The sequence below is a fragment of the Callithrix jacchus genome, chromosome 1 (genome assembly GCF_049354715.1).
Source record: "Callithrix jacchus isolate 240 chromosome 1, calJac240_pri, whole genome shotgun sequence".
In the NCBI taxonomy this organism is placed as follows: domain Eukaryota; kingdom Metazoa; phylum Chordata; class Mammalia; order Primates; family Cebidae; genus Callithrix; species Callithrix jacchus.
Genome location: NC_133502.1, coordinates 21340054 through 21354064, shown reverse-complemented (window position 1 = coordinate 21354064; position 14011 = coordinate 21340054).

Sequence of the window (14011 nt, the reverse complement as noted above, 5' to 3'; positions counted from 1 at the left end):
GGGATGGGGGAGTCAGTATCAGTTTGAAGGGAATGAACATATGCCCAAACCTACCAAGTGGTACATTTTAAACATGTAACATTTATTTTGTATCTTTTAATTTTCTTAATAAAGCAGTTAACAAAAAGATAATTCTAACTACATTTATGACAATATTTTGGTCTTGGCTTCATGAACAATTACCTGAATTATGGCTCAAAAATCTCCTTTTAACGTGTGATCAGATGAAAGAAGATAATAAATGCTGCAACATTTGTGCCACTAGAGAATTGGTAATTCTTTCCACATAAATTCAACTTAAAGTTTACCAAGAGAATATCTGAACTAAATGTAATGACCAAATGATCTTTTAAAGACATGTATACTCTCATTCATTCTTATGTACTTATCAAATATTTAATTAGATGCATTCTCTCTGAAAGGTGCATGTGTATCATGTTTAAAAAATCAGATGTAAATTTTGTCTTTACACTCATAGAATATTACACAAAGGATGTACAAATACCTAAATCATTTTACATCCTTAAAATATATAACAGAAAGCTTGATACACAGGACACACTCAATAACAGTAGCACATCATAAACAAGAATGATAAAAGATAAATCCAGAATCATGGGACATTTAGAGAAGGAAGATCTGTGTGTGTGCTCCCTTGTCTGTGTGTGCACATGCAGAAGGGATGTGTTTGAGGCAAAGTGTGAGTATCTAGAAAGCTTTATCAGTTGGATGACTTTGAGAACCAATTGAACACTGTCCTGTAGCACAGGGTTACAGGTCATATGAAGATGAAGCTGGGTAAATAGATCAAAAGAAGAGAAACATGTTTAGTTCTGATTTTTATATATCTATACACACACACACACAGACACACACACATATATATATTTTAAACTGATTTCCCCTTCCTCTTCATTGTAATCTTCATTAGTAGAACAGAAAATAAATTGAAAATATTAAAGTGCTAATTTTATGGTATACTTTAAAAAGTGGAGGTTTGGAAATTAAGTATATATATATGAGAAGATAGTCACCTGGTCTTAAAAAAAAAAGAAAATAAAAATCTACATCACATAAAAAGTTTCCCACACCAGGTTTTTCCACGGCTTACACAGCTTCTTCTTTTCATCACTGGACTCATTTTCCTACCTCACTGACCCCAGTTCAGGATGCAGTTCATTCCACACAGTTTCTAGTCATAGACTCTAGAGTATAGAAAGAGAGTCACACTACCCTGGGTGTTTGGTTCAGGAGTTGACCTTGGGTTTCAGGTTGTATTTCTTAATTGCAAATGTTTATAGACCTGCTACTGCATGCAAATCACTGTTCTAGGCACCAGATGAGAAATGCCAAATAGCGTAAAACATTTTCAGCATAACTGGAGACTGCAATAGACAAATATGGATGATGGACGTAACAAACCTACAATGTCAAAGAGCAAGAAAGTACTGAGTAGAGAACAGGCTTACCTCATGGTTTTGCTTGCACCTTGTAGCTGTTCTAATTCCTTTTGCATCTCCCTAGAGGTGTTTACTAGGTTCTATATGCATATAGTACACACCAGGAAGTAGTGTATGTATACTTGAGACATGGTATTTCATGGTTCTATTTCTTTAGAACTCTTTTTTAAAGGTTTAATGTTTGAAAATGTTAGTGGGTGTTATACAACCGCACATGTTAAGTGAATCTTCCTTGAGCAGTTGAATGGTGTGGGTGTGGACTGTTACACCATCTGGTTGGTCCAGTTGAAAAAATCCCTTTCACTTCATGAGACGGGGATGTAGGTAGAAGAGCCGGCCTACTTCAAGCGACTTGGGAACACCCTCCTCCTTCTTTAGTTTTTCTGAGGTGGAAATGTGATGCTCCAAATCACACTTCCACTCCCTTCAGTTCCTTCTGTCCTTTTCTTAAACTTAATAGTTCTGTGTTCTGGGAACCATTTCAGTGGTTTTGATTTCATAATTCTCTCTTTAGTCGAAGGTACACAGCCAAGGGTACTGAGGAGTAAACCAAGGTAGAACAATGTTTCACCCCTTTCAAATTTGTTCACACTTTCACCAGAGTGATATTTCACAGAGTTTATTATTCTCAGGTGACTTTCCCATGTAAAAGTGCCTAGTCACTCTCCATGACAAAGTCCAGCTCCTTGGAGTAACTTGTCCATATCCTCACCCTCCTACCTTTCCAGGCTTCTTTCCCATGGCCTTCTTTGCACACTCCATTGCAGCCAGACTGCATTTCTAACATTTCCAGAAGTGTTCCGGGCTCACTTGTGCCTTCCGTCACTGGGATGCCTCCCTGTATGATGCGTTCACCTTCCTTGTTCATTTGGCTCTCCCCACTTCATACCTCAAGACTTGTCCTTCTAGATCAGGAAATCTGGAGAGCTTCTCTCAGTCTAGGATGAGCCAAGTGCCTCTTTGCTCCATTTGCCCAGTGTACACATTCCCAAAGAAATGCATGATACATGTTACCCCATTAAATCTCAGGGCATATCTTGGCATCTGTACCTGATACTTAATGAGTATCTGTTATGTGAAAAATACTTATTGAGTGTCTGTTATGTGAAATAACTAGTGTTTTAGATAATCAAATACAAAGCAGAGTTTTAAACGGCTAAGTAGCTCAGTGTGATCATCTTCATCATAGATTGTAGTAAAAATAATCTGTGAAAAGTGACTGATTATTAACAGATAGCCTCGGGTAAGCAGCTCAAGTGGCCATTAAAAAATAAAAATATAATATTCCATGTATTTTCAAGAAAAGCTTCCAGTTTACTCAAAAGGTAAGTGTTCTTTAAACAATTTCAGTGAAAAAGAGGTTACTTCCAAATGCTTGGAGAACTTCTCCTCAAGTCCAAAATAAAGCATGGTCTACAGAGACAAAGTATAAATAAAATCATGGTGCCGAGCTGGTACCACTGTTGGGCTGACTGAATGCTAAGCATCACCTTAGATGAGTTACCTAGACCTTGTAAACCTCAGATTCCACAATTATAACGCGAGAAGAATAATAGCACATAAAACACTAAGCTGTTGAGTAGATTAAATGAAATTATCTATGTAGAGCAATTAGAATAGTACTGTACATCATAAAATTTTAAATCAAAATGGAAATTCTGATTTTTATCCAAGGGTCAACTCCACACAATTTAGTAATGGACCCTTCCCAGCCCTCCAGAAGCTGAATATTGTTGTGTATCATATCCAAATCCAGTATCACTAGGGCATAGAATAAGTGCTAACTGTAGGCCCATAGCATCCACTCCACTGAAATACATTGTGCGCATTCATCCACAGAGTTGGGTCTTGCATTTTATCCTCTAGGGTAAGAACAGACTGCATGTTGGGGAGGGCAGGAAAATTATGTATTTCTGTGTCTAGTTCTCTATAGGTCTGATCATTTGAGTGCCTGACATCATCTATCCACGTATCTATCCCTAAAATAAAAAAATATGGGATTAAAGTGGCTCTTATCTGTAGTGGGAGAGTGCATATATTTTATATGTCAGTTCCTTAAAAGAGAAAATTCTTTCAGAGCTTCAGAAAATATCACAGAAGAGTTAAAGGAATGTTTGGGAAGAACATGTCTGAGTATTACCTATTAGAATTACAATTCATGCTTTAAAGTAATTATAATTTTCTAGGATCTATTAAAAAGGCTTTTACTTGACAATGCTTCTTGTACTTACAGGTCATTATTACAATGAAGGGAAGAAAGGAAGACATGAAGGGAAAATGAGACTGTTTACCAAGTGCAAGTGCGTAGACAAAAGGAGATGAGAGGAAGTACTGAGTACTTAGATTCCTGCAGGTAATTATTTAAGAAGCATTAGAGTCCTGCCCTAGCTTCTCATAAGCCTGCTCATTCAGAAGGTGAGTAGTTGACATGATTTTACATCCCATTCATATTTCTTTATTAGGTAATTTTGTTTCAAATCTGGTCTTAAATTTTTCTTAACCTATATATCTGGGATATATAACATTTTGTATTATTATTTATGTCATCAAGAATATACATTTATATTCTTTGTTATTCATATATTTATATAAAGAGTACCTCTAAATGCCAGATACTATAATTTTATATAATGGTAATAAGTATATTCATGCCTGTAATCCCAGCAGAGACCAAGGTGGGAGGACCGCCTAAGGTCAGGAGTCTGAGACCAGCCTGGCCAACATGGTGAAAACCCGTCTCTACTAAAAATCCAAAAATTAGCCAGGTATGGTGGCTCGCACCTGTTGTCCCAGCTACTAGGGATGCCAAGGCAGAAGAATCGCTTGAACCCAGGAGGTGGAGATTCCAGTGAGCTGATATCACACCACTGCACTCCAGCCTGGGTGACAGAGTGAGACCCTGTTGCAAAAATAAAAATATAAATATAGGGCCGGGCGCAGTGGCTCATGCCTGTAATCCCAGCACTTTGGGAGGCCGAGGTGGGTGGATCACGAGGTCAAGAGATCAAGACCATACTGGTCAACATGATGAAACCCCATCTCCACTAAAAGTACAAAAAAATTAGCTGGGCATGGTGGCACACGCCTGTAGTCCCAGCTACTTGGGAGGCTGAGACAGGAGAATTGCTTGAACCCAGGAGGTGGAGGTTGCGGTGAGCCAAGATCGCGCCATTGCACTCCAGCCTGGGTAACAAGAGCGAAACTCCGTCTCAAAAAAAAAAAAAAAAATATATATATATATATATATATATAAAACTAACTTCATGACAAACATTGAAACATAAATAAGTATTTCCATTTACATGTAGGAAGAGAGATCTGAAATTTTAAGCAACTTTGATTCAAAAAAGCTCCTTTTTTTCCCAAAGTTCCTCCAACATTATAAAAGAAGTAAAGTCACTTACAGATCTATCTGACTTCAGAGCCTATGTTTTCCTCTACCATACAACACTGCACATTCACAGACACAGAAATCGCTTACATTTCTAAAATAAATAAAACATCCCAACTTCAGTTAAAAAAAATCATATTCTATAGATCCACCATAGTCTAGGTGTTTACCTGTTTGTTTTGGTCTTAAGGGACTCTTCAAACTACCCTAGAGCCTCGTGTATCGAAGAGTGCAATTTGGACATTGAATGAATGGAGATGTTATTAAAGGAACTACGGAGCAAGAAGTAGGAACACGTCTCAGAGTAAATAACATAACTGGCTTCCGAGGTATAAAAAGAGAGGGAGGCTTCCTCAGGACATTTGGGTACCGGGTCCTTCATACTCAGGAGGTTTTCCATCTTCATGCCTTGGGATAAACTATGTTTTAAAGAAATGCTACATCAGCAGAAAGTGTTTCTAATAGAAGGAAATTGTCATAGCTTTGAAATTATGTCAAATAGCATTTTAACTAAGAAGGCCATTCTCTTTCTGTATATTTATCCAGAAAAAAAATTTACTGGACAAAACAAAAATAGAACAACTTCATGTGTAGTCATTAATGTTTGGATAGGCAGTTGCTATAGAATAATCTAAAAAATTATTGTAGCCATTTGTTTTTAATAAATCTCATTTGTGATTGATTTATTAAAATCAGGGCCTCCAGAAAAAAGAAACTTAACACCTTTCCTCCGTCATATGAAGGCAGTAATACTGATGTAACTAAAAAGAAGCAACGACCTAGAGATGGTGTGTAACCTGAGCAAAGCCTCTCAACTCTCTAGTGTTAGCTGAACAAATCTGTTGCTGGTTCCAGTTATAAGAACTAAGATTTGTATGTAAGGCCAAACATCCTTAATTTGCTTAGCAAGTCATATGTAACTGATGGAATGATTTTTAAAATGGACTCTAGAATTTCAGTTGAACATGTGTTTTTTGAAGTAACTCCATATTGAACAGGGAAATCAGAGTAAGTAAACAACTACAGGAAAATCAGGAATGCAGACTCCAATTTATGTTTTCTGGGTATAACCAACTTTAATAAGGAGATACAAATCATAAGAGTAGCTTTTATCTAGTGGCCTAGAACAAAGGGAACATGACCTCCAGCCAGTGTCCAGGAGCCTTGCAGGAGCTGAAAGGACCCAAGTGGAACAACCTCCAGCCAGTGTCCAGGAGCCTTGCTGGAGATGAAAGGACCCAAGTGGAACAACCTCCAGCCAGTGTCCAGGAGCCTTGCGGGAGCTGAAAGGACCCAAGTGGAACAACCGCCAGCCAGTGTCCAGGAGCCTTGCTGGAGCTGAAAGGACCCAAGTGGAACAACCTCCAGCCAGTGTCCAGGAGCCTTGCGGGAGCTGAAAGGACCCAAGTGGAACAACCTCCAGCCAGTGTCCAGGAGCCTTGCTGGAGCTGAAAGGAACCAAGTGGAACAGCTGGTAACTGAAACCCATCTTGTCAATGTCAAGTGTAATCCATCTTCCCAATTCACAGACAAAACACAGCCATGCTTTTCATACAGTGCCTGGTGTCAGAGGGACCAAACTGTTGGCTTCCACCCCTTCAGGATCATGGACAGAGAGCCAAGGCTTACAACCAGTATGCCCACAAAATCAGCTGTGAGACAGAGGAGATGAAGAATGCTGAACATTAAGAGTCACTGCTTTGAAGTATTCAGAGGCCAAAATAGTTCATAATAATTGACTTAATTATTAAAAGTAGAAGAAGCAGCCAAAATGTACTTGCCTGTATTTTAGTTCTGATTGTGTGGAGATCAGAAATGTAAAATAAATGCATGAGTTTCACCTTTCAAACTTCGAGGAATGACCAACAAGAATCAGAGTTTTAGTAAATTATCTTCAAGAATAATTTAGTCATAAAAAGGAAAGAACCCACGTTACCATGTAAACAAAAGGACATCAGATAAAGGGAGGATAAAGATTAAGAAAAGTAGGACATATCAAAAAATAAATGTATGAGAAATGTTCCGAGCTTGAATATACAAACAGGCACATCAAAAGAGGGTCAATGGAAACCTAGTTCAATGAATGGGATGATTCATGCTTTTAAACATCACTTGGAACTGCAGAAAATACCAACAGAAAAATCTGGTCACGTATGAGATAAGAGTCCGAGATTCATGGATATTCTCCTTAGATGAGAAGGACACTTCACTTTTATGGCATCCTTCCCACAAATCCATACCCAAGTTTCATCATGAATGACAATCATCCAAAGAAAAATTGAGATGTATCTTACAACATACCTGTTCAGGCTCTTTAAACATGTCAAAGTTGACCAGAAACAGTGGCTCATGTCAGTAATCCCAGCACTTTGGGAGGCCTGGATGGGTGGATCATTTGAGGTCAGGAATTTGAGACTAGCCTGGCCAACATGGGGAAACCCCAGCTCTACTGAAAATTAGCCAGGCATGGTGGTGTGGGCCTGTACTCCCAGCTACTTAGGAGGCTGAGGTGGGAGAAACTCTTGCACCCTGGAAGTGGAGGTTGCAGTGAGCCAAGATCATGCCACTGCACTCCGGCCTGGGTGACAGAGCAAGACTCTGCCTCAAAAAACAAAAAAAAAGCCAAAGTTATGAAAAACAAGGTAAGACTAAGGAACTGTCACAGACTGGAGGGGACTGAGGAAGACAAAATAGATTACACCACATAAGATTCTAGAATAGAAAGCAAAACATCAGTTAACAACTAAAATACAAATAAAGTCTATTTTAGTTAATTTTGTTGTACCAATGTTAATTTCTTAGTTGTAACGAATGAAACATCATTATGTAAGCTGACAAGTTTAGGAAAGTGGGGGGAAATATGTATAGGAATATTTTGCATTAAAAACTATTATAAGTCTAATATTTCAGTATAAAATTTTTAGAAATTGTGTCAGAAGCACTAAATATTAGAATACAATGGAAGAATGCCTCCAAAATTCTAGAGAGAACTTATTTTCAGTCTATCATCATAGCATCAATCAAGTATGAGCTTCAAATTATGACATTTTTATAATATGATAATAATCCTGAAAATTTACCTTATACGTATATTTTCTTAGATAATTACTTTAGGATGTGTTATAGCCAGAGAAATAAATTAAGAAAAAGTATGATATGAAATATAGAAAAATATATAGAAACACCTTAGAAAAATAATAAAAAGAAGTCCTATGAAAATAGCAATAGAGGAATGTTTAGATTGGAATAAAAGATGAATGCCCTCAGAAGTAAAACCTCTGAAAAAAATTATATTTAAAAAAAATTCTGACAAGATACTTGATCAGATAGAGATGTGACAAATCACTGTGTTAAAAGGTGATGACAGAAAGAAACAGAGAAGAAAAAGAGAGAAGAAGGAAGGAAAAGGGAAAAAAAGAAAGAAATGAAAGGCAATGAGAAATTCCAAGAAAATCAAAAGGCTGCATATAAATGAAACTACTATATGACCATTATTTCCTTCTTGGTTTTTTCAAGAACCACATTTATTTAGCTACCACACTGAAATCACTGTTCATTAATTTTAAGTAAACTGGTATACTGGTATTGAAAATGTGGTCAATCCTTTTCTTTTGCTTTCCTTCTTTATTTTTTTAAGGCAGAGTCTCACTCTGTTGCCCAGGTTGGAGTGCAATGCTGTGATCTCAGCTCACTCCAACCTCTGCCTCTCAGGTTCCAACAATCCTCCCACCTCAGCCTCTTCAGTAACTGGAATTACAGGTGTGTGCCACTACACATGGCTAATTTTTGTACACTTAGTAGAGATGGGGTTCACCATGTTGGCCAGGCTGGTCTCGAACTCCTGACTTTAAGTGATTTGCCCCTCTCCCACAGCTTCCCCAAGTTTTGGGATTACTGGCGTGAGCCACTGTGTCCAGCCCAAAAATATGGTTGATAGTTTGAAGAGGCAAGTACCAGGTGCTAAGGGATCACAGGAGAGGGGCACTGGATCTAGACCTTAGGAATCAAGAAAAGCTTTCTATAGAAAGTACTGTCGAAGCTGAAGACTGAAGACTGACCAGGCTGAATGACAGATGTAGTGCTCGAGAGGATTTCAGTCAGAAATAAATACTTGAGAAAGCCCAAAAGAAAAATAAAACATCCTGTGTTCAAGGTACTGAAATAAATTGAGATTAAGGGGAGTGAAGAGTCAAGGTCTTAGAAGGTATTGAGTTGGCAAGAAATACAGTTTGAGAGGAAAGGGCCATATTAGAAAATAATGTATTTTTAAAGCTTTACATCTTATTCTAAGACTAATAACAAAGTGGTTTAGGCAGGAAAGTTGCAGTTATTATAAAACTTTCAGAAAGATTTATTAAAATTAGCTGAAATTGAGAAAGAAAGAAGGCATTATTTTGCATAATACAAATTTTTTTTAATGTAAGAAATAAATAGTTTGGCCTAGAGGAGAAAAGGACCAGTAAGAAAGAGAAGTGCATGAATATAGAGGGTGTTAGGATGAAGCATGAGTAAGACTTAATGACAATTAAACTTAAGGAGCAAGGAAGAGGGAAGAGTAATGAATACTTGAGTCACGTTGTAGATAGAGGCACCAATCACTCAACTGAGTGTAGAATACAGGTGGTTTTCGGGAAACTGAAGACTCCACTTTTAGATCTCTGGGATATTCAAGATGGGAATTCAATTAGGATATGATTTCAAGCTCAAAACTTTTGGATAGCATCTGATAATGATTAGTGTTTGAAGTCATGGCAACATTCTTTTGAGAATTGTTTCCTTCCCTAGTTATCTGATAGGTTTCTTAAATGGAGTAAACTCAGAAGTTTCTAGAGAAAAAGTTCAGCTACAAATACGCATGCTTTCTCTTTCATTCACAAACCACGCATTAACCACCTACTAAGACGTTTAGAAAAACACTAAGTAATTCAGAATTCATGCTGACAGAGAAGACCCACATAAGCAAACTTCATTATAATACAAGGAGCTAAACTCCCCAGTAGAAGAATGCAGCGCATCTGTGGGAATATGGAGAAACAAAGATAAGGCAAACCTAGACAGAAATGTTCCAATTGGTTGTTATTTCAGACTGAAACAAATCTGCCAAGTGTAAACTATATTCTATTACAAATTGAGATGCTTTTGGCAGTGGGTCAGCTCCGTGGCAACACCTACACTGATGTATATAATCGACCTGTCTGGATCACGTGGTTCACAAAAATGTTTGGCCTACCAAAAGGAAATACCATACGCCTTGGGAGAACTGGCTCATTAGTTGAGATACTGCTTCCCACTTGCCTGGGTTGGCTACTGTGGTAAAGCAGTATCAGCTGGAGAGCCAGGAGTGGAAGTTGGGGAGAGACAGTCTCCTGTGTCTTACGTTTGCTCTGTCTTTGGAGGAAAGATCCTTTTGGCAGTGTTCCTTAAATTTAAATATCTTTTTTTTTTGGACTCAAGGCTATGTTTATATCATATCTAACCTCCTAGAATGTTATTAATCTGAAGTTATTGTCAGTATCATATGATATTTATTGAATAACAATATTCTCATATTGCATATGAAATAAAATAACAAATAACCCTCCCTTACTTTAACTTACTACTAATTAGTTAGAAAAGAACCTTTAGTTAAGGGGTTTGGAAAGGTCCAATAAGAGAATGAACAGATGAGAATTTAAAAGTACATAAACCCATCTGGATATGAGATTTAGGTGATGCTGCCTGATTTGTGATAAAAACAGAATTAAGTCAGCTCAGGAGGCATACTGAGCTAGAAAGGTGGGAGATATTTGAGTGAACAATTGTGAGGATTCAGACAAAGGCATATGAGAGAAGCAGATACAGACAGAAGGCTGGAGTCAGTGGGTGTAAAATGATACTAGGAAGATGAAGAACGGACTGACTTGTAAAGAAATTGAGTTCAAAATTGTGCTGTTTTAAGAGATAAGTTAAAACCATTAAAAAATATTGGTAGAAAAAAAGGATGAGAAATCATATTTTGAAGGTTTACTGCAGAAGCTGTGATGATAGCATACCTCAGATAGAAATGAATTATTTTAAAGGGAAACCAGTTTTTAGAGGAAGGTAATAAATCTAGTTTTGAACACATTGAATTCAAAGTGACAATCCGTCATCCAAGCAGATTACCATGTAGACAGATAACCAAATAGGATAGAAACACCTGCCATATATAGTAAAACCACAGGTGCCCTCACTGAGTGAACCAGTATACATAAAGCATAGTGTAGGTGCTCCCACATCTGAGAATAGTAAGACTCAATGAAGGCAGTAAGGGGAAGTTAAAAAGAACAAGATGAACTGGGGAATTCAAGAAGATCTTTTTCTTTGGCTTCCATGAGATCCTAGAGTGTTTCTAGGAAGCAGTCATTGTTCACTCATGGCTCATAATGGTAGTGGCTGGGAGCAGGGCCATGGTTTGGTGCTCAGAGACCATTCACCCTCTAGGACCAATTGAAGGAGAGAATAAATTGGGGCAACAGAAATCAAGAATGCCACGGCTAAAAGGGAAGCAGCAGGCAACGTTTGCACTTTTAAGAAGAAATTCTAGGAAGGGATTTCTCCACACTTCCATTTTAAGCCAGAAGTCTTTGACACACTAGAAAGAAAGATGGAATTTTTTTTCATGAATAAATGAGATAGTTGGCATTTTTGGCAAAGAAATATTTAGTTTTTAGAAGACCAAAAATTAAACAGAAATATTTAGCACAAAAATAGTGTAACGTGGAATATTTGTCAAATTCATGCTGAATTCGAAGTCCACTTCCTATTAAAGCTTTTTTTTCTTTCCTGCAATAGCTGGTGTTCATGATACAGTATCTGCCTTGTCCTGGCGGACTATGTTCCCTTTTATCCTGGTGGGATATGCTCCCCTTTATCCTGGTGGGATACATTCCCCCTTATCCTGGTGGAATATGTCTCCCTTATCCTAGTGGGATATGCTCCCCCTTATCCTGGTGGAATATGTCTCCCTTATCCTGGTGACATATGCTCCCCCTTATCCTGGTGGGCTATGCTTCCCCTTATCCTGGTGGGATATGCTTCCCCTTATCCTGGTGGGATATGTCCCAAGACTCCTAGTAGATGCTTGAAACCATAAATATTACCAAGCCCTATATATGCCATGTTTGTATCATATACATACACATGTATGACAAAGTTTAATTTATATATTAGACATAGTTAGAGATAAACAACACTTAGCTAATAATAAAACAGAACAATTACAACACCATACAGTAATAAAAGTTGTGTGATGCAGTCTCTCTTTCTTTCAAAATACCTTGTTGTACTGCAGTCACCCTTTTCTGATGCTGTGAGGAGACACAATGCCTATGTGATGAGATGAAGTGAGGTGCATTACAAAGGCATCATGATGCAGGGTGGCCCACTATTGACCTAATAAGAAGGTTGTGTCTGCAGTGTGGAGATGATGGAAAAGGGATGATTCACGTCAAGGGAAGAGTTGAATGGGATAGCAGAGATTTCATCATGTTACTCAGAGCAGTACACAATTTGAAACTTATGAATTGCTTATTGATAGAATTTTCCATTTAATTTTTGAAATGACATTGTGCCACACATAAATGAGACCACAGAAAGTGAAACTGCAGATAAGGGAGGACGACTGTATTCTTAGAGCTAAAATGTGTGTCACTGGAATGCTATTGATAGTTTAATCAAAAAATAATTTAGATCATCATGGGTGGTCCCATTAGAAAAGATGGTAGATTTTCAATTCAAATTCACATCATTCAAACAAAAATATAGTGAGTCTCTGCTATAAGATAGATATTGATGAATGGTGTAGATATGTATTAGTCTGTATTTCTGCTGCTAATAAAGACACACACGAGACTGGGCAATTTACAAAAGAATGAGGTTCCATGGACTCAAATCATGTGACTGGGGAGGCCTCACAGTCATGGCGAAAGGCAAAGAGGAGCAAGTCACATCTTATATGGATGGCAGTAGGCAAAGAGAGAGATCTTGTGCAGGGAAACTCCCATTAGTTAAAACCATCAGACCTTGTGATACATATTCACTATCATAAGAATAGCACAGGGAAGACCTGCCCCATGATTCAGTTACTTCCTAGTAGGTTCCTCCCACAACATGTGGGAATTGTGGGAGTTACAATTCAAGATGAGAATTGAGTTACATTTCAAGATGAGAGCCAAACCATACCAAGATATCAGCAGAAACGAACAAAAAATGAGGGATTTCAAAATTACTCAGTTTGTTACTGATATTCTGATGTATATTCCATAAGAGATAATTACATTCTACACCTCATGCCAAAGTGATTACAGTTCAAACTCTAGGAGTGAAAGCTGCCCAAGAACCATTGCCAAAAGTTTCAGGGAGAGCCTCAGTGTTTCTTTGGACTCTCCAGCTCCCCTCTTCTTCTCTCTCTTTCCTTGCTCTTCTCTCTCCATTATTCTTCCCAGCCCTCCCTAGTGCAGGGGGACTCAGCTTCCATGATGTTACCTCAAAGACTTTCTATCCATAAGGCGTTACGGCACTGTGTCTCAGAGGGGAGGAGGAGGCCATCTGGAGAAGGCGCAATCACCTCAACTGTGTCTCTTGCCTGTCTATTGTTCCTGCTTCCTGATCCCTGCCAGGGGCACACCTAGGGACACTTAGGAAACCCTTCAGAAAACAGTAGCAGAGAAGATTAACCAAATACAAGCCATTCAATGTGTCCTGCCTGCCATGGGTTCAAGCCAAATCTTGTTTCATGTTACAGAGAGAGAATTGCAGTGCTTCTTATCAGCTTTATGAATTTTATTCATAGCTTCAGAAAGTTGCTGAAAAGTGTAAATGACTATTTCAGAGAAGAATAAAAAAACTACTCAGAAAATCTGAAAAGGGTTCAAAGAAATTCCAGTGTACTTTGATTCTTCCTTTACAAAAGAGAAAGGAGTTACAGTCTTTTGCTTCAGATAGAGTGGCCACTGGGAAGCCAGAGTTTTTCTGTATTCATTTTCATATTTATTACAAACATACATCATATTTGTATTTACACATGGTGCTATTATTATTTTTCATTGGCATGGCTTTTAAACCCCAAAGCATTATAGATAGATAGATAGATAGATAGATAGATAGATAGATAGATGATAGAGATAGAGATGTTTATATA